A 23,126-nucleotide genomic window follows, 5' to 3' on the forward strand; every position below is an offset into this window, starting at 1 on the left:
TCTTGAAGGTGCATTATTTTGGATTGGGTTATTGTTTTTATAGGAGAAGTTCGGGTGATTCCTCCATCCAGGGTTATAGGTATTCGAATATGGGTTCCCTTGGGTGTAGTTCACTTGCTTATAGTGGGTTTTGTTTAATAGACTGCATTCTGCGGATTGGTGTCCTTTGGTTCCACATATCTCACAATCCGACGAAACTGCGGCTACAGTATTCGGGTTTATGTACATATGCTCGACCTTGAGGGCTAATGCGTCCATTTTAGCTTGCATCATGTCTATAGAGCTTAGTTCATGCACTCCTCCTAGGGCTTCCTTCTTCTCCACTGTCGCTCGTTCGACTCCCCATGATTGATGGTTTGAGCCATATCTTCGATGAGTGCACTAGCTTCAGGATAAGGTTTGTTCATCAGAGCACCGCCTGCGGCAACGTCGATGGTCATCTTTGTGTTATAATGAAGTCCAATATAGAAGGTTTGAATGATTAACCAATTTTCTAAACCATGATGTGGGCATGCTCGTAACAACTCTTTATATCTCTCCCAAGCTTCGAATAGCAATTCTCCTTGGTTTTGGGTAAATCTAGTTATATGGTTTCGAAGAACGGCGGTCTTACTCAGGGGAAAATATCTAGCAAGGAATACTCTTCTAAGGTTATCCCAAGTCGTATTGGAATTGGATGGAAGGGAATCTAACCATGATAGGGCTTTATCTCTGAGGGAGAAAGGAAATAATCTTAAACGTATTGCCTCGAGAGAAGCTCCATTGGTTTTAAAAGTATCTGCTAATTGAAGAAATAATTTTAAATGTTGGTTTGGGTTCTCGGTAGCGAGACCTGCGAATTGTCTCTGTTGCACTAGTTGCAACAGGGATGGTTTAAGTTCAAAATTATTAGCTGGGATGGTTGGGTTTACTATACTAGAACTAGGTTCTTCATTAGATGGTTGAGCGAAATCCTTAAGAGGTCTTTGGTTTTGATCTTCGGCCATAGCTCTCCTAAATCTATGAAAGAATAAACGTGCGCGAGCGTAACGTTCAGGTTCCGCTAGAGGGTATACTATGCTTAAACTTCCGGTGCTGTGAGTTCTTCGCATTGACCGGCGGGAAATAACCTAAGTCTAAACGATATAACAACAGGAAAATGAAATTTGACGAAATTGGTCCTCGGCAACGGCGCCAAAAACTTGATGCGTGCTTTTCGCAAGTATACGAACGCGTCAGAGTAATATAAAAGATTATCGAATCCACAAAGACCAAGTGTCAATCTATCGTTATCTGTTGTTATGGTGTTTATCAAAGGCAATCAAAATAGGTGTTTTTGTAGTGTGCAATGAAAAGTAAAGTATTGAAATAAATTTAATTAATAAAGACAGGGTCGAATGTAATTCACGTAATCAATTAATAATCCAAGTACTTGCTAATAGAGCTACTTATGGGCAATGTTTCCTACTTTGAAAAGAACTAATTTAACAGGAACTGTCGCTTTCGCGTATTCAGAACCGAGTTGTACTCCCTAATCAAACCCTCTTATTGTCACTTATAAAAAGGCGCGCATTGCGTTAGAGTAGTAAACCTATTTTTAAGAAATATAGTATCTTGACTAAGTTGAAAAGTATTATAACCTGGATTTCTTAACCAAAAGAGGTTCTCACGAACCAGACTCTAAACTTATAGCAGTGATGTGTTACTAGATACCGCTCACTATTTATTATGTTAAATACATGATTTAATATAATTGCCAATGCCGCGAAAACCTACATGGTCACACACAAAAGGACAGATTGATGAGAGATAGAGTAAATAAGGAACACTGTAAGGTATTGAACACTTAAGTGAATTGTAGCACATCGTAAGGAACGGTGCACTTAAGTAGAATACGAAGTATGATAAAGTACCACGTGTTTAAGTGATTTTGGTATATCATAAGATATGGGCCACATACACTTAAGTGGGATTTTAAGCTTACATCCTACATAAGTGGTTCTATAAATAGAACCCTTTGTGCAGAAGCATTTGTGCTGTTAAAATTTTGTTTCTCTCTCTCTCTCTCTCTCTCTCTCTCTCTCTCTCTCTCTCTCTCTCACTTAAAGCCTTCATTCGTAACAGTTAGCATTGAGATTGAAGGAATCCGTTCGTGTGGACTGAGTAGAGGCGTTGTCACCATTCAACGTTCGTGATCACTCCTTAGATATGCATCAAAGGTTTCAATCGCCACAAGAGGTAACGATTCTATCACTGATCATGCCCATTCGTAAGGATCACTAAAGGAGAATTTTTTTAGTTTTCGCTGCGTTTTGGATCGTTATTCTCCTTCACACACAACCCATGAAATGTTCTAATATGGTTAAATACATAATCAAAGGTCTTCCTTCCACTGGAGGAATTAGAATAGGAGGCTTCAGTAGGTTCTCCTTAATACTATCAAAAGCTTTCTGGAAGTCTTCAGTCCATACACAACCTTGATCTTTGCGAAAAAGCTTGAAAATTGGCCCACAAGTAGAAGTCATGTGAGATATAAATCGGGAGATGTAATTTAAACGTCCAAGGAATCCTATGACTTGTTTCTCTATTTTAGGTGCAGACATTTCTTGAATGACTCTGACTTTATCAGGGTCTACCTCAATACCTTGTTGACTGACGATGAAGCATATGAGCTTTCTTGAACGGACACTAAAAGTACATTTATTGGGATTTAGACGGAGTTTATACTTCCTCAGACATTGAAACAACTTTAATAAATACTCAACATGCTCTTGTTCAGTCTTGCACTTAGCAATCATGGCATCCACATAAACCTTAATTTACTTGTGCATCATGTCATGTAATGTGATCATGTCATGAGTTGACCGGGCAGCGGAACCCCCGGCTAACTCTGTGTAGTGTGATCGGTCGCCGAAATTTAATTTGGTTTATTTAATTAGCAGAATTTAAATTAATAATAATAATGTGTTTATTATTATTGTCTTGTGGTGATCGGTTATGGCCTTAGTTTTCCTTTATTTTGTTTTGGGATTTTAAAATACGACCTGCGTGTCGTGCCTCTCTTTTAATATCTTAATGTAACTTCTTTTCTCATCTCACTCCCTCGTATGTAAAACAAGTTTCTTTTATGTAATGTAACGTTATGAAGAAAGAGAAGAATACAATACCAAAGGAGGACAACCTTGAAGATCTTGCTTGGAGAAGCTTAGATCGTTATTAGGATAACTTAGGTTCTATCGTTGGCTTGGGAGAACAATTGCGCTAGGGGCCATAACTGTTTCATTTTGTATGTATGTTGATGCATGTGAATGTATGTTGATGCATGTGAGAGACGATTTATATGATAAGTAAGTCGGTGAGATCAGAATTATTGTAAATTCCCTCAAATTAAATGTTAAGTTTATGCTTTCCAAGTTTTAGCACTCATCAAGACTAGTATCGAATAATATAGGTTTCGCCTACGCGAGGTGCATGTTCTATATTAGTAAGGTGCGATAGGATAATTGTAATATCCAATTGCTAAAAAAATGGATCAAACTTAACTAAACAAATTATAATAAGATTATATATATTTATAAGCAAGAGTTGGAAATGATCCATGTGATGGATTGGAATAAGGAGTTATTCACCCAACTAAAATATTCGAGAGTTGTATTAGATACAATTGGAAGGAGTTCCTACCTAAATAACCTAGTTTTATGTAATCCACCTACGCGGACTTAAAACAAAGTGAAATGTGGATCTCGACCCACTAGAAAATCTTCCAACGGGATTTTCCGAATCAAATGGTAAGGGTCATTTGTTTTGAGTAAAATAGTGGGAGCATATTTAATTAAACGCCTAATTAAATATGTTATTGATACTTATATTTTCATTATTTTCATGTAGATTACCATGAAAACAAACACCTCTAACAACATTTTACGATCAATCCTTGATAAGGAAAAATTGTCTGGGACAAATTTTCTGGATTGGCGCCGAAATCTGAGGATTATCCTCAAACATGATAGAAAGATGTATGTCTTGGAGAAACCTGTTCCTGAAGAGGAACCTCCTAGTTTTGCACCTAAGGCAGAAAGAGATGATTATAAGAAGCATGTCGATGATGCCAATGAAACTGCTTGCCTCATGCTAGCTACCATGAACTTAGAGTTGCAAAAGTAACATGAGAACATGGCAGCGTTCGATATGATCGAACACCTAAAGATGCTCTATCAAGAGCAGACAAGGCATGAAAGGTTTGAAATTTCAAAAGCTCTTTTTCAAGGCAAGTTAGCCGAGGGAGCCCCTGTAGGTCCCCATGTGCTCAAGATGATTGGGTATATTGAGAACCTTGAGAGGTTGGGTTTTCCCATCGGAAAGGAACTTGCGACTAATTTGATCTTGCAATCGTTACCAGATAGATTCAGTCAATTTGTCCTTAATTTCAATATGAATGATATGTAAAAATCTCTTCCTGAACTGCTAGCCATGTTAAGAACTGCTGAGCAGAATCTGAAGTCAAAAGGGAAGTCCATTCTGATGATTAGAAATGGAAAGGGACATAACAAAAGACCCACCAAGCAGGGTGATAAAGGGAAAGGCAAGGAAGTTGCCAAACTCAAACCCACTGCTCTTGCTTTGAAGCCTAGTGGAGGCATAGCAAAGGAAGACACCTACTTCCATTGCGGTAAGACCGGATGTAAGACCCCAATTTTGACCCTAAGATCCCTCATGCAATTTCATCATACGCATTAACATTGGGATCATACCTTGGCATTCTCCTTACCCCTCCTTCATTGGGTTTATTTTGGGAGAGATCACCAAGCACTTTGTGATTGTATCATACTTGTATATTATCATTTTACTAACCAAAATACCAAAAATATGTCTTTGCATTTGCCTAAATCTTTTGTAGGTAGGGCATGATCTCCATTGATCTATCAAGTTCATATCTAGGGTTTAAGACCCTTATGACAAAGAGCACAACCATGAATTGATCCAAGAATGGTTATGAGCATCATATATGAGTTCCATTTATTCCTACATGTTATATTGATCAAATTTTCTTCAAGAGTGTGGAGGTGATTTTCCTTGGAAACCCTAGTTTGATTGGGTGTCTTGAGTAACTTCTCCAACAAGCTATCTTACCATTTGATCAAATCTCTCAAGGGACACTTAAAAATTCATCATCTTATGCATATATGATCTACCATGAGCCAAGAGTGTCCAAAGAATTGAAGGTTAGCAAGTTGGTTGATGGTGGTTGGCCAGATGAATTCATCTGATCAAAACTGGGTCTCCCTAGACCCTATCTCCTACATGTTTCACGATATGAAAATGATTCCAAGAGAAAAGTGACTCTAAATGACATTCCAAACAACTTTCATGTTGAGATCTAGATCTATTTTTTCTTGTAAAATCATTTTCTATGTGGAAACATTATAGGTCATTTTGTCTAAACCCTAATTTGAAAGTCAACTTCCCAAGGCCATAACTTGCTCAATGTTTATGAGATGAAAGATTTCAAAGTTGCACAATCAAATTCAAGATATCTACTTCAACTTTTATGTTTAGAGTGAGAGCTAATTCAACTTTTATTAGCATGTGATATGAGGTTACGTTATAGGTCATTTTTGACCTATACCATTGAACAAGTGATTTTTCCAAACTTCAAAAATGCATAACTCTATCATTCCAAATCCAAATGACATGAACTTTATGACAATTTTTAAGGTCTTTGAAATAGCTACAACTTTGATGAATACACTTTTCTCATTTGAAGCTCACATAAAAGTTAAGCAAGGTGGAATATTGAGATATATGGCTTGACACATAGAAAAAACTTCAACATGTTGAAATTTCCAAACTTCCACCTCAAAATTCTCCATGTTCCAAGCTCCAAATGAAAAAGTGTTGAACATAAAACTTGTTCCCCTTGATCTTAGCTTTCCAAAGAACCCAAGTTCATGCATTTTGGATGAGGTTTGCTAGGTCTGCGCATGGCTTTAACAGGGCTGCATAATTGGAAAGAATCAAACTTCAAAACTTCAGTTCACTTTGCCTTGCCAATCAAGCTTCCATTCAGATTTCATTTGGATTGATTTTGGACCTTTTTGAATTGCATCATGGGCCTGCACATGCCCATGCACTCGTGCCATCAACATTGCAAAATTTGGACAAAATTTGAAGTGTGCAAATATCATTCATCCATGCTATAAATACATGACCTTTGTGCTCATTTGAATCAGACCTTGCGCGCCAGCTTTGCCCCCCATTGAAACCCTCACATCTAAAGGAAAACCTGAGAAATTTCAGTTTAAAATTTGAGTTTGAATCTCAACTGTTGGAGATTCAAGAACTCCAGGATCCAAAGCCTTACAACCTCTCTAATCACTTCCTGCTAGCTTCTCAAGTGTGATCAGATCGTGTTTGGAGAAAACAACATCAAGAACTGCATAACATTGAAGGTGATTTTCAGAAAAATTCATCTCTTCGATTCTCTTTCAATTCTACTCAATTCTCTTGGATCTTTGGTTGTATGAAGTCCTACCAATGTAGGCAAGAAGATTGAGTTGCTTAGAGGTCAAATCGAAGCAACTCAGTTGACACACCTCAAAATTCAACTCCTCATATCTTTCTATATATGTGGAGTTAGTTAAAATTGAGGTCAGAATCGTGCTATACGCCATTTTTTCTTTCAGATCATGTCCTCCTTTTTTATTTTAGTTATGGTTGAGGGTGGACCAGTCCAGAGAGGTCCACCGGAGAAGAAGACCGGAGCTACAGCTCCAGCCGTGCGCTGGCACGTCTCCCAGCCACATGATCTTGCCATTTTGTTTTAATATGAGGCGTTGGTTCTAATTACCACGCGTGTGGCGCGCTGACTAGGTTCCACCATGGAACGCGCGTTCTAGTCCACTTGATCTGCCACCTCAATTAATGAGGGAGATCAAGTGGCTCACGTTTTTTTGCTATTTTTCAGATTTTCATTTTAATCCTTTTATTTTCATTAATTCATATTAATTTTAATATTGATCCAAAAAATATGAGAGTTTCACCAAAAAATTTCAAATAATTTCCTCTTTCATATTCTGAATTAAAATTATTTTTTGGATCATTATTAATATTTTTCATGATTTAATTGATTTTGTGATTATTTTTAATTGTTTAAAAATACTTTTAAGTCTTTAAAAATTCTGAATTTTTTTTCCAAGGTCCTTTGACCTGGCTTGACCTATGATAAATCTCATGGCCATTTCTTTGGTGTTTCGATGAGGTTTTAGGAATTTGACAAACCATATTTAATTTAAATGCCTTATTTTAGTATTTTTAATTTGAATAAATGACAAATAATTTTGTTGACCAATTGTGATGACTTGTTTGAGTTTGAATCTTGTTGTTAGGCCTTGGTCAGAGTTGATTTGACTTTGTCAAGTTAATATCATTGTATTTACGGGATTGATGGAATGTACATTCCATCTCCCAAAATGAATAAATGATATTAATTTGATAAAAATACTAATTTGATCAATTTGAGTTTTGATCCATTGCCTTCCCTCTTCATCTCATTCCCCTTCTTTATGCATTCATCTCATTTGGCCTATGATATCTCAAAGTCCTAAAGCTAGTTAATTGAAAAATTAACATGAGTATGGATGAGATTAGACCACCTCTTTTGCCTATTTCTTTTTATGTGTGGTATGTTTCATGAGCATAGTCCATTATACTATGTCTCTAACATGCATTAACACCAAAATTCTATTGCCTGACCTCAAATAGTTGTGACTTCTACATAAGTCCAATTACGATTGCTTAACATAGCGCTAAATTTGTAACACAAAAGGCATAACATTCTAGTTAGTGAGATTGTAAGTCTCCCCTCTTTCATGGTATTATGTGGAAACTTGACCTTTTTTCCTTCCTTTGGAAGATGTCTTGACTCAAGGATCCATGCTTGTGACAAGTGGGTTGAGTGTTCTCCAAAGAATGTCTTAAAATGAAAAGCAAAAGCAAAACAATACTAACTTCTAATTCATTAACAACTAAATTTTAACTTCAAGTCATTTACTTTAATGTCATTTAATTTTAGCTTTTATTCATTTGCCATTATTCATACCATTCTAATTGTTTATGTTAATGCAATTTTCACTTTGTCCATTTGGACCATATTGTGTGATATATCTTGTTTGTGTATATTTTGCTTGCTTATGTGGTCTTTGACCATTAATGTACATAATAACAACAAAAACCCTAAAAAACTTTTGTGTGGACTGTTGGCTTGATCTTAGACAAATGGACTTAGAACTTAGGCAACATTCTTATGCTAAAGGACTTGACCAATGCCAACTTATTGTGAAACCAAGTGCTTGCAATTTTAACTTCATTTGATACATCATTCAAGATCCCTCTGACTTCATTTGCAACATGATCATTGTGAAGCTGTTATTGTGAACCTGTGACTTGTGGAATCCATCTGTTACATGGGCTAATCTGAAGAAGATCATGGAATGGCTAAAGCTTGGATGTGGCTATCTTTATTTGATGCCTTTGCTCTTCAAGATAATAGAATTGTGCATTTGTGTGTTGCTTGATTTTAAAAGTCCAAGGGAATTTTGGGTTTCTATTGACATTCTTGTCTATTGGATTGCTACCCATTTGGTCAGATCTTTTCAACTATTAACTTTTAATTTTGTGCATAGGATTAGTCTCTTCATCTTCTCTCCATTTATTTAATTTCAAAATCTCTCCCTCCCTTTTCAAAATCTTCTTTGATTGAACTTATTTTGTTCTAAACTTTGACCACTTTGCAAAAAGATAGAATTTGGCCTTATGCCATTGTATTTTCAAACTTCTTTTCTTAAATCAAACTTGTAAATAAACTTAACTATACTTGACTTAAACTTTCAAAAAGCCAAAAAGAACTAACTCATTCAAACCATTTTTAGGCCTTTGTACCTTTCAAACTTAATTTTTGTTAAAAGCAATGCATCCACTTTGAAATTTGTATCACGAACTACGAGGTTTTGATCCCTCATTTTTATGTTGGTACGTAGGCACAAGTCTGAAGGTATTGTCAAACACACAAAAATATAATTAATAAATTATTTTCTCATCCCCCCATTCTATTTGTTTGTAAACATCATTTTTGTACCAAATACATATGCATATAAAAAGGGCTCCCTAGGAGTACCTAGGACACTTTGGGTGCTAACACCTTCCCTCTGTGTAACCAACCTCCTTACCTGTAGTCTCTGACATTTTATTAGTTTTGATTTGAAAACTTCTTACTTTTGGGTTTTGTTCGTACTTTTTCCCTTTTCCCTTGGAAACAATAAAAGCGCGGTGGCGACTCTTGTTATTTGATGTCTAGCTTATCCATAGCTTGATGATCATGAATTTTCCGCTACACCGGACACTGGAAGAGAAACTGCCCAAAGTACCTAGAAGATAAGAAGAATGGAGCAGAGACTTCAACTTCAGGTATTTTTTTATTGAAATTAATTTATCTACTTCTGCATCATGGATATTAGATATTGGATGCGGTTCTCACATTTGTGCCAATGTGCAGAGACTAAAAAGGAGTAGAGATTTGGCAAAAGGTGAAGTTGACCTACGAGTTGGTAATGGAGCAAAGGTTGATGTTTTAGCCGTAGGAACTTATGTATTAACTTTACCTAGTGGTTTAATAATTCAGTTAGAGAACTTTTATTATGTACCTGCAATTAGCAGGAATATTATTTCCGTTTCTTGTTTGGACAAGTTTGGTTTTTCATTTATAATAAAGAACAATTGTTGCTCCATTTATTTGAATGATATATTCTATGCTACTGCACAAATGAAAATGGACTATATGTCCTTGATCTTGAAATGCCTATTTATAACATTAATACTAAAAGGATGAAACCTAATGAGTTAAATCCAACTTACCTTTGGCATTGTCGATTAGGCCACATAAATGAGAAATGCATTTCCAAACTCCTTAAAGATGGACTCTTGGACTATTTTCATTATGAATCATATGAGACATGCAGATCTTGTTTAATTGGAAAGATGACAAAATCTCCATTCACATGAAAAGGTGAAAGAGCTAATGATCTTTTGGCCCTCATACATACTGATGTATGTGGGCCACTGAATATACCAGCCAGAGGAGGTTTTCAGTACTTCATCACATTTACTGATGATTTTAGTAGATATAGTTATGTGTATTTAATGAAACACAAAACATAGTCCTTTGAAAAGTTCAAGGAATTCAAGAATGAAGTACAAAACCAACTAGGTAAGAATATTAAAACTCTTCGATCAGATCGAGGTGGTGAGTATTTAAGCCTAGAGTTTGATGACCATCTGAAAGAGTGTGGGATCCTATCCCAACTTACTCCTCCTGGAACACCCCAATAGAATGGTGTATCTGAGAGAAGAAATCGAAACTTGTTAGACATGGTCCGATCCATGATGAGTCACGCCGATCTTCCAAACTCCTTTTGGGAACATGCACTATTGACAGCATCTTACACACTTAACCGTGTTCCATCCAAAAAGATTGAGAAGGCACCATATGAGATATGGAGTGGTAAGAAACCGCATATGTCTTACATGAAGATTTGGGGTTGCGAATTTTATGTGAAACGACAAATTTCAACTAAGCTTGAGCCCAAATCTGAAAAATGCTTATTTATGGGGTATCCTAAAGAAACAATAGGGTATTACTTCTACAATCCTTCTGAGGGCAAAGTGTTTGTCGCTCGAACTGGAGTTTTCCTAGAAAACGATTTTATTTCCAAAGGAATCAGTGGGAGGAAAGTAGAGCTTGAAGAAATTCAAGAATCACAAAGCATTGATACACCTATGGAGGAATTAGATCAGGAAACACAAGTAGTTGTGGAAGAGCAACCTGCTCAAGTAGAACAAGGTGGTGTATTACTCATGGATCAAGGTGAGCATGTGACCTACTAAGAGGCCATAATTGGTCCCGAGTCTGAGAAGTGGCTAGAAGCCATGAAATCTGAAATGGATTCCATGTACACAAACCAGGTTTAGACCTTGGTAGAGCCTCCTGTAGGAGTTAACCATATAGGATACAAGTGGGTCTTCAAAAAGAAGACTGACATGGATGGTAAGGTACATACCTATAAGTAAAAACTGGCTGCAAAAGGATATAAACAAATTCACGGGGTTGACTATGATGAAACCTTTTCACCAGTTGCAATGCTTATATCTGTAAGGATTTTACTTGCTATCGCTGCATATCATGATTATGAAATATGGCTGATGGATGTCAAAAATGCGTTCCTTAATGGGAATCTTCTTGAGGATGTGTACATGACACAGCCTGAAAGATTTGACATACCAGAAGAAGCCCAAAAGATATGTAAGTTACAAAGATCAATCTATGGATTGAAGCAAGCTTCTAGAAGCTGGAATCTTCGTTTTGATGAAACAGTAAAAATATGGATTCATCAAGAATGAAGTGAGCCATGTGTCTACAAGAAGGTTAGCGGGAGCATGATGGTCTTCCTGGTATTATATGTAGATTACATATTACTCATTGGAAATGATGTCCCTATCCTACAACAAGTAAAGTCTTGGTTGGAGAAATGCTTTTTTATGAAGGACCTATGTGAAGCAGTTTATATATTAGGAATCAGGATCTACAGAGGTAGATCACAAAAACTGCTTGGCCTAAGTCAAAGTACATACATAGACAAAGTGTTGAGACGCTTTAATATGCATGATTCCAAGAAAGGATTCATACCTATGCAACATGGCATATGTCTATCAAAAACACAATCCCCTTCAACTAAGGAAGAAAAGGATCGCATAAATAAGATTCCATATGCATCTGTAATAGGATCTATCATGTATTCCATGTTATGTACTCGACCAGATGTCTCGTATGCTTTAAGTGCAACGAGTAGGTACCAATTTAATCCTGGTGATGCTCATTAGGTAGCTGTCAAGAATATCCTTAAGTATTTGAGAAGGACTAAGGACACATTCTTGATATATGGAGGTCAGGAAGAGCTTTATGTAATTGGATACACCGATGCTAGCTTCCATACAGATAAGAATGACTTTAGATTACAATCTGGTTATATGTTTTGCTTAAACGGTGGCGCTGTGAGTTGGAAAAGTTCAAAGCAAGATACAGTTACTGATTCTACAACCAAGGCCGAGTATATTGCTGCCTCAAGTGCAGCAAAGGAAGTTGTTTGGATCAAAAAGTTCATTAGTGAACTTGGCATAGTTCCTAGCATTACGAATCCTATTGATCTCTATTGCGATAACAATGGTGCTATCACACAAGCTAAGGAGCCTAAATCTCACCAACGATCCAAACACATACTTAGGCATTAACACCTCATTCGAGCGATAATAGATAGAGGAGATGTGAAAATATGAAGAGTACCTACACTTGACAATATTGTTGATCCATTAACAAAGCCTCTTGCGCAGTAGAAGCATGATGGCCATACTAGATCTATGGGCATTAGGGGTATGCCTGATTGGCTCTAGTACTAGTGGGAGATTGTTGGTGTAAGCCTTAGAGGCCAATACTTTTGGTACTTGTATCGAATTATTTATTAATAATAAAAGGCTTTTTATTTATTATGTTTGTTTAATAAAGTCCCTATAATAGCTAGTCCGTTTAATGTATCAAGTGTGACTTAATCATGAGATCCCATTAAACATAAGGACATTAATCTTAAAGTATCCATAGTCGAGATTTGTTGTAAAGTGGGATAACATTAAAGCATTAAGACTATTATGTATATAGACTGATGATCACATCTCATGGATCATGGATAAGGAGTTATCAAGTCTTAAACATAGGTATGAATAGTAAGAGTAATATTTATACGGGATTGACCCGCTATGAGAATACTATATAGAATGTTATGCAAAGTGTCATAAGTTATTTTCATGGTGATAGTGGTGTATACCACCCTTCGACCTGAAACCACTATGGAACCTAGATGTAGAGTTGAGTGTCTTATTGTTGATCAAACATTGTCTGTAACTAGATGACCATAAAGACAGTTGATGGGTACTCCATGAAGCATGTTTAGGGACATAAGTGACCTATATGGAATTTTCCCATCCTGCATAACAGGATAAATGTCTAAGGTCCCTATATTGAACTGGACAAGGATGACACGGTTTGTGCCTTGTGTTCAATATAGACATAGGGGCAAAAGGGTAATTATACACATAAGTATTAACACAAAACTATTTGTCAGATCACATGACATTTTCGTGTCTTGGGTAGCAGCGATGTGTTGCTAGATACCGCTCACTGTTTATTATATTAAATACGTGATTTAATATAATTGTCAATGCCGCGAAAACCTACAGGGTCACACACAAAAGGATAGATTGATGAGAGATAGAGTAAATAAGGAACACCGTAAGGTACGGTGCACTTAAGTGAATTGTATCACATCGTAAGGCATGGTGCACTTAAGTAGAATACAAAATATGGTAAGGTACCACACGCTTAAGTGATTTTGGTATATCATAAGATATGGGCCACATACACTTAAGTGGGCTTTTTAGCTTACAACCTACACAAGTGGTTCTATAAATAAAACCCTTGTGCAGAAGCATTTGTGCTATTGAAATCTCGTTTCTCTCTCTCTCTCTCTCTCTCTCTCTCACTCACTCACTCAAAACCTTCATTCGTAGTAGCTAACACTAAGATTGAAGGAATCCGTTCGTGTGGACTGAGTAGAGGCATTGTCACCATTCAATGTTCATGATCACTCCTTAGATCTGCATCAAAGGTTTCAATCGCCACAAGAGGTAATGATTCTATCACTGATCATGCACATTCGTAAGGATCACTAAAGGATACATTTTTTTAATTTCCACTATGTTTTGGATCGTTATTCTCCTTCACGCACAACCCATGAAATGTTCTGATATGGTCAAATACATAATCAAAGGTCTTCCTTCCATTAGAGGAATTAGAATAGGAGGCTTCAGTAGGTTCTCCTTAATACTATCAATAGCTTTTTTGGAAGTCTTCAATCCATACACAACCTTGATCTTTGCGAAGAAGCTTGAAAATTGGTCCACAAGTAGAAGTCATGTGAGATATAGATTAGGAGATACAATTCAAACGTCCAAGGAATCCTCTGACTTGTTTCTCTGTTTTAGGTGCGGCCATTTCTTGAATGGCTCTGAATTTATCAGGATCCACCTCAATACTTTACAAATTGACAATGAAGCCTAGGAGCTTTCCTGAACGGACACCAAAAGTACATTTGTTGGGACTTAGACGGAGTTTGTACTTCCTCAGATGTTGAAACAACTTTAATAAATACTTAACATGCTCTTCTTCATTCTTGTACTTAGTAATCATGGCATCCACATAGACCTCAATTTCCTTGTGCATCATGTCATGAAAGAGAATTGTCATGGCTCGTTGATAGGTTGCACCAGCATTCTTCAAACTGAAAGGCATCACTCTGTAGTATAATGTTCCACAAGGTGTAATAAATGATGTTTTCTCCCTATCTTCGGGTGTGATTTTGATCTAATTGTAGACAGAGAATCCATTCATGAAAGAAATGACCTTGAATTTGACAGTGTTGTCGACCAACATATCAATATGAGGCAAAGGGAAATCATCCTTTGGACTGGCCTTGTTCAAATCTCTGTAGTCGACACACATTCAAACTTTACCATCTTTCTTTGAAACGTGAACTATATTGTCCAACCATCGAGGATACTCATATGTAACAAGAAAACTGACATCAATCTGCTTTTGAACCTTTTATTTGATCTTGAGAGCCATGTATGGGCGTGTTCTTCTTAATTTTTGTTTGACCAGTGGATATTCTGATTTCAACGGAAAATGATGCTCCACAATATCAGTATCAAGACCTGGCATGTGGTGATAAGACCAAGCAAACACATTTGTATATTTTCTGAGAAGATATATCATTCTCTCCTTGACATCCGGGTGTAATACCCCAAAATTTGCCCCCCTCATTCATACATTCATTTTTAGGTCATTTAATATTTCACATTGCATTGCATCATATCAATCGGATTTAGCTCCAAGAAGCTTGAATATCATCCAAGACACTTTGTGGGTCCTATCTGGGTGATCAGTCAACACAAGGGAATGACTTAAGTTACTTCCAACATGTTCAAATGGGGTCTATTCATCAGTCAAAACGCTAATCTTGAAGGAGCAAAAAGCAGAGCCTGAGCTGTCATGCTCGCTAGGCGAGTAGCATGGCTCGCTAAGCGAACTGAACTGTCATGCTCGCTAGGCGAGCAAATCCTTCGCTAGGCGAAGCTCACGCGTTTTCAAAATATAACAGAAAATCTTGGCCTTGGATCTCTCATTTGAGCCCACCAAGCCACGAAAATCAGGTTATAAATACTAGAGTTTCAGTAGAACAAAAGGAGGAGAGAAAAAGAAGCAGAGACAAAGATTGAGAGCTAATTCAGAGCAGCCTCCGGACACTGAAGGGAACTCATCTGCAAAGAACCAATTCCCTCTCACATAAACCCTAAGATTGTTTTGCAAACCCAAGGGTGCAATTCAATTTTAATCGATCTCTCCAATCAGGTTTGCCCTTATTCCCATTACTCTTTGCTTTCAATTTGAATTCTCTGAATGTATGAGGTATCGTTCTATTTTGCCCACGGGTTTAGATATGCATGAATGTATAAAACAATACCTTGAATGTTTAATCGTTTCATTTCTGAGATGGATGCCATAGGGTTTGGGTTACCGAGATCGGACTGTTATCAATGAAGAACCTAAAACCCGCAGGCCTTCGCTGGCACCCTCGCTGGGCGAGCCTGCAGCGAAGCTTCGCTAAGCCTTCGCTAGGCAAAGAAGTAGCGAGCGTGACAGCAGTTGTTTTTCTGTTTGCTCTAATCTGTTTTGTGTTCGTCATGGCATTGTTTTCTCCTGATTCCATCCTGTTACTCTAACCTGTTTGTTGAGTTTTTGTGAGGGCTCACATGACTCTTGCAGAGATGGCTTGCCGGGTATTCCACTTTATTTGTGGGATACCACTTGGAAATTTATTCCGATTACCTGTGCTGACTTGCTTCCTTTGATGGTGCCAGCTGGAGAGATCTCTGGGTTTCTTGTCTCTTTAGTTGTTGTTACTTCGGATGTTTATCCGTGTGGTACTTTTACATCTTTCCCGCATTTTACCGCTTTCTTAGAAGGAAGACCTCAATAGGAGACAATATTTTCTTTTGTTTGTTTACTTTTGTGCCCAAAAGACCTCCACGAAGAGGCAATTGACGGATAAAAGGGATTAGTAGTCAATCCCCCGTTATTCAGTGTGTCCTCCTTTATGCTCGCACTACAAAAGCCCAAGATCTTTTGTCCGGTCAGTCAGTGGAGAGGGTTCCTCCTTTCTGAATCCCCACTTTTTGTCATGAGCTCACCCCGTCCAGGGTTAAGAGCTATGAGGTCTTATCCTCATTATCCTTCTGATCTGCTCACCCTGACGTTCAGTGTCAGCGGTTAAGAGCCCATTTGATTACCTTTCCATGGCTTGTTTGTCGAGGTTGATATGACCCCTCTTGACTAAAGCCCTACCCATGTATGTTTGAGCCCCCTTGTTAGCATTTTATTTTATGCATGTTTGTTTTGTATGGTGTGATCGTTTCCCCACAGGATTGCTAGGCTTCGTATAGTCTCTCGTTTGCATGTCAATTAAGGTAGCACTGTTCCTTCGTCTAGGACTTCCTTTTTGCATGAGCATTCCTAAAAACACAAATCAACTCATTGATTTTTCTTCTCCTAAGAACACGTTTACTCCTTCTACTACAGGCGAGTAAGTCTCCAAAGGTCGAGCATCCGGTAGATTGCGCAGTAACGTCGTTCATCCAAACCCTTAACCCGTAGTTAGCCGAACTACGGCCTGCTCTGATTCTCATTCCAGATGAGATACGTAGGCATAAGACGCGATGTCTTAGCGAGCACACTCCTCTTTAACCCATAGGTAGCCGAGCTACGAAGACTCTGATTCTCATATTCAGATGAGATACGTATGCAGTGGGTGCGACATCCGTGAGAGTCATTTTCTTTTAACCCCCTTTTTAGTAAATAGTACATTAGATAAACCCACATCCTTTAGACAAGAACAACAAAAGTGGATCCCGTAGAGTACTACGGATGCGTAGGGGTGCTAATACCTTCCCTTCGCATAATCGGCTCCCGAACCCAAGATTTGGTTGCGAGACCTTGTCTTTTCCTTTCCTTTTTCCAGGTTTACTTCGAGCGTTTCCTTTCCCTCCTTCGGGATAAATAACGCACGGTGGCGACTCTTCTGTCATTTCTTTTTCGCCGGTTGTTTTTTCGCATCTCCTTTTTCGCAGGTTGCGACAGCTGGGGACTCTGCTGGGGACCCGGTTTCCCTAAGCGAGTCCTTCCTAGCTTTTGTAGTTTTCTTGTTTGTTGGGTGTTCATTCTTTTGTACAGTTATTTATTTATTGCTTTGCATACTTATCTGCTTGCATTGCATCCTATGTGCGCTTTACTGTTTCATGCATACTGTGCTGGCTGTGTATTTGTTTCGCTGTTGGGTGGGAATCACAAGAGGTAAAAGGCCCAATACACAGGCTATGAGTGAACTTTAGGACACCTAGGAATAGAGTGATTCATGGGAAGCGGGTGGTATGGCGCCACTTAGCGGAACATGGTATCACGAGCAATTCAGATTCTGATGGGGTATTATCGTTGCATACACCTGGTGTGCATATGATGATATTCTTGAAAGGGTTGTTTATCCTGCGTTTCTCTTGACCTTACCCTGGCCTAGATTACACCCGTGAGTGGGGCGGGAATGAATCATTTACAGGTACTGAAGGTGACTTATCCTGTTGGTGACTTTTGTTCGGTTCTTGTTGGCGACCGTTGGTTCAGAAGTATGAGTTCTAAGTTGACACTTGTGTTCTATGGTTCCCGATTCCGAATTCATGCTGAAGTTCTGATCCTGCGCCTTGTGATACACAGCCAACCAGTCATTATTTCATCATTTTGCATCACATCATTTTGCAACACATCATTTTGCATTCGCATCATTTTGCATTCATATCATTTAACACATGTTTATCCATTACCAGGGATTTATATCTTCTTGATTCTAGTCGGGGTTTTCTTCTTACACTGTTTATCAAATGTGAGACTCGAATCAATGGGGTAGAATGCCCTTGGAATTGATAAACATGTCATTGCATTTGCATATCCATCAGCATGTCTTGCATAAGAGGTACCGCCGCAATGTTCTCAGTTGTTTGGTGTTCCCCTAGCAGGATAGCTGACTCAGGAATTCACCGATACGGTACCCGCAGAAACCACCAGAGAGTAATGGAAAGCCTACAAGCAGAGCTCGCCGAGATGAAGATCCGCATGAACCAGTTTATGGATGTGGTTCAAGGGGTGGCTCAGGGACAACAAGAGCTCAGGCAGATGATGCAGAGGAATCCCGCCACTATTCAACCAGAGACGTTGACTGATCCTCCAGCTGGAGAGGCTAATGGACCCAGTGGACCGGGGCCTACCCCGATCCTACATGTCACCTCCGATCAACAACCCGTCCATGATGATCAGGGCGATCAGTTCCCCTTGCTTCAGGAGGACTTTGGTATGGGCCATGGTATGGACCCTATGTTTCGGAGACTGGAAGAGAGGCTGAAGGCTGTGGAAGGGAAAAATGCTCTTGGTGTGGATGTTGCCGACTTGGGATTGGTCCCAGGCGTGAGGGTGCCACCGAAATTCAAGGTCCCGATATTTGACAAATACAGTGGCAACTCTTGCCCGAAGACCCATGTGCAAGCCTACTTCCGTAAAATGGTTGCATACTCTGACGATGAAAAGTTGCTTATGTATTTTTTCCAGGATAGCCTAGCTGGGTCATCCTTGGAATGGTATATGAGGTTGGACAGAGCCCACATCCGCTGCTGGAGGGATTTGGCTGAGGCTTTCGTGAAGCAGTATCAGTATAATACAGACATGGCTCCGGATAGAACTCAACTTCAGAATCTGCCTCTTAAAAGCAATGAGTGCTTTAGGGAATATGCTCAACGCTGGAGGGAGACAGCTTCCCGTGTTCAACCTCCTATGTTGGAAAAGGAAATGGCTAACATGTTCATGAACACTCTGCCCGGACCTTACTTGGAGCGCCTGGTGGGTTGCAATGCCTCCAACTTTGCTGATGTAGTCTCTACCGGAGAGAGAGTGGAGAATTACCTGAAGACATACAAGACCCAGAGTGGAGGTGGATCTTCATCAGGGGTGAAGAAGCCGTTCATTCAGGGACAGAAGAGGAGAGAAGGGGATGCAAGTGCCATATCTTCTTATCAGAATAGGGGTAACCGGAGGAATGACTTTCAGAACTATCATCAATAACAGTATGTTGCGGCTGTGACCATTCCGGCTGCAGCACCGCTACAACAACAACAACCACAACGTCAGCAGACTCAGTACCAGCAACAACAACCGGGTAATAGACCCGCCTATCAACAAAGGCAAAGGATGATGGACCAGCGTTTCGACACTCTTCCAATGTCGTACGCTCAGTTGCTTTCTAGTCTTCAACAATTACAACTTGTGCAGTTACACACTCTGGCTCCTCCCGTTGGTAGACTTCCGATGGGTTACGACGCCAATGCTAGGTGTAGCTTCCACTCTGGGGCACCTGGCCACACTATTGAGAACTGCAAAGCTTTTAAGCACGTAGTTCAGGACCTTATAGATTCAAAGGCCATTAACTTTGCGTCGGTTCCTAATGTCGTCAACAATCCCATGCCACAACATGGTGGGGCAAATGTTAACATGGTTGAAGGAGAAGCCAAATCATATGGCTAGGTCTCTGCGGTCAAAGAAGAAGATGGGGATAGTGATTGCGACATTGACAACTGGGTGCGTCCGAGGATCCCGGGTGAAGTTCTCCGCAACTGGTCTTCTGAAGAGATTGTCCAAGTCACTCTTCTTGAAGAGTAATTTTCTTTGTTTATTCATGCATATCCAAGTCTTACGTTCCGCCCAGGGCGTAATGACTCATTGTAGGGCTCATCTATGTGGATACTTGCATTTTTTATCATAAATAAAGGACGTCTTTTGGCATACAAATGTTTTGCTCACTGTCTTTCTATTTTTGCAGTTTTCAAAAATCAAAAAAATATCTGGCAATGTTTTGTTTTGTTTTCATTTTTTTTCACACTCATAAGCACATACCATCACTCATGCAGATGCACGTCACCGGATCCTATTGATAACGGTTCTGCTATGGCTCGCTTCGACTTTGAAAATCCAATCTTTCAAGCTGAAAAAGAGGGTGATGAAGACTGTGAACTCCTTGAAGAACTTGCCAGGTTATTAAAACAGGAGGAAAGGGTCATTCAACCGCATCAAGAGTCTGTTGAAGTAATTAATCTCGGCACCAAGGATGCCAAGAGAGAAATCAAGATAGGGGTTGCTTTGGAAGAGGATGTGAAGAAGGGGTTGATTAAATTGCTACAATAGTATGTTGACATCTTCGCCTGGTCTTATCAGGACATGCCGGGGCTTGACATAGACATCGTGGTACACCGTTTGCCTCTCAAAGAGGGTTACCCTCCGGTCAAGCAGAAGCTTAGAAGAACAAGACCAGAGATGGCTGTCAAGATAAAGGAAGAAGTGCAAAAACAGTTGGATGCAAGGTTTCTAGCGGTTACAAATTATCCGCCATGGGTTGCAAACATCGTCCCAGTACCTAAGAAGGATGGAAAGGTACGGATGTGTGTCGACTACCGGGATCTGAACAGAGCTAGCCCTAAGGATGATTCCCCATTACCTCACATCGATGTTTTGGTGGATAACACAGCTCAATTCTCGGTATTCTCCTTCATGGATGGCTTTTCTGGATATAATCAAATTAAGATGGCACCAGAAGACATGGAGAAGACAACTTTCATAACCCCATGGGGCACCTTCTGCTACAAGGTGATGCCGTTTGGTCTGAAAAATGCTGGGGCAACATATCAACGAGCGATGGTGACTCTTTTCCATGATATGATTCATCATGAAATCGAGGTTTATGTTGATGATATGATTGCCAAATCTTAGACAGAAGAAGAACATTTGGTGAATCTGCAGAAACTGTTTGAGCGTTTGAGAAAATTCAAGTTGAGGCTTAATCCGAACAAGTGTACTTTCGGGGTGAGATCTGGAAAACTGCTGGGTTTCATTGTTATTGAAAAAAGGATTGAGGTGGATCCGGCCAAAGTAAAAGCGATACAGGAAATGCCTGAGCCAAGAACAGAGAAACAAGTCCGTGGTTTCTTAGGGAGGTCGAACTACATTGCAAGGTTCATCTCTCACCTAACAGCCACGTGTGAGCCAATATTCAAATTGTTGAGAAAAGACCAGGCTATCAGGTGGAATGATGATTGTCAGAGGGCTTTCGAGAAGATAAAGGAGTATTTGCAAAATCCTCCAATCCTTATGCCTCCAGTCCCAGGGAGACCGCTGATTATGTATTTGACAGTACTAGACAATTCCATGGGTTGTGTTCTCGGTCAACACGACGAGACAGGTAGGAAAGAGCATGCCATCTACTACCTGAGTAAGAAATTCACAGATTGCGAGTCGAGATACTCGATGCTTGAAAAGACATGTTGTGCACTTGCATGGGCTGCTAAGCGTTTGAGACAATACATGCTGTCTCACACAACCTTACTGATCTCCAAGATAGATCCAGTCAAATACATATTCGAGAAGCCAGCTCTCACCGGAAGGGTTGCTCGTTGGCAAATGGTACTGACAGAGTACGATATCCAGTATACATCCCAGAAAGCCATCAAGGGGAGTATTCTGTCAGACTATCTTGCTCAACAGCCGATTGAAGATTATGAGCCGATGAAGTTTGATTTTCCAGATGAAGAGATCATGTTCCTCAAGATGAAAGACTGCGAAGAGCCAGTTGTTGAGGAGGGACCTGATCCAGACGAAAAGTGGACTTTGTTGTTTGATGGGGTTGTCAATGCCAGAGGAAGTGGAATTGGTGTTGTCATTACTACTCCGAAAGGTTCCCACATGCCTTTCACCGCTCGTCTGACTTTTGAGTGCACAAATAATGAAGCTGAGTATGAAGCCTGTATCTTGGGTATTGAGCAAGCCATTGATTTGAGAATCAAGACTCTGGACATCTTCGGAGATTCAGCTCTAGTGATCAATCAAGTGAATGGTGATTGGAACACCCTCCAGCCCAATCCGGTCCCTTACAGAGATTACACGAGAAGACTATTGACTTTCTTCACAACAGTAAAGTTGTATCATATACCTCGTGATGAGAACCAGATGGCAGATGCTCTTGCCACTCTATCCTCCATGATCAACGTGATTCGGTGGAACCACGCTCCCAGGATCGATGTGATGCGCCTCGACAACGCCGCGTATGTGTTTGCTGCTGAACTGGTAGTTGACGACAAGCCCTGGTATCACGACATCAAATGTTTTCTAAAGAAGCAAGAGTACCCTGCAGGGGCATCCAACAATGATAGAAAGACTTTGAGAAGATTGGCAGGCAGTTTCTTCTTGAACAAAGACGATGTTTTGTATAAGAGGAACTTCGACATGGTTTTGCTCAGATACGTGGATAGACACGAAGCAGACATGTTAATGTAGGAAGTTCATGAAGGCTCCTTCGGTACTCATGCCGGCGGACATGCAATGGCTAAGAAATTGTTGAGAGCGGGATATTACTGGATGACCATGGAATCTGATTGTTTCAAATATGCTCAGAAGTGTCATAAATTCCAGATTTATGTTGATAAGGTACATATGCCGCCAAATCCTTTGAATGTGATGTCTTCACCGTGGCCTTTTGCTATGTGGGGCATCGATATGATTGGAAAGATTGAGCCGACCGCCTCCAATGGGCATCGCTTCATCCTTGTTGCCATCGACTATTTTACCAAGTGGGTCGAAGCAGCATCATTTGCGAATGTCACCAGACATGTGGTTGCCCGATTCATTAAGAAAGAAATCATTTGTCGTTATGGGATACCCGAAAGAATCATTACTGATAATGGTTCTAATCTCAATAACAAAATGATGAAGGAGTTGTGCCAGAACTTCAACATTCAGCATCACAATTCTTCCCCTTATCGCCCTAAGATGAACGGTGTTGTTGAGGCAG

General features: G+C 39.6%; 1 non-coding gene across 1 annotated transcript; it reads left to right on the forward strand.

Annotated features, from left to right (window-relative positions):
• The first annotated feature begins 495 nt into the window (after nucleotides 1-495).
• Nucleotides 496-602, forward strand: LOC127090309 (small nucleolar RNA R71). The gene has a single exon (XR_007791831.1). It is a non-coding gene; the product is annotated as a small nucleolar RNA R71 (small nucleolar RNA).
• The last annotated feature ends 22,524 nt before the right edge of the window (nucleotides 603-23,126 follow it).

The sequence above is a fragment of the Lathyrus oleraceus genome, chromosome 5, assembly GCF_024323335.1.
Source record: "Lathyrus oleraceus cultivar Zhongwan6 chromosome 5, CAAS_Psat_ZW6_1.0, whole genome shotgun sequence".
Taxonomy (NCBI): domain Eukaryota; kingdom Viridiplantae; phylum Streptophyta; class Magnoliopsida; order Fabales; family Fabaceae; genus Lathyrus; species Lathyrus oleraceus.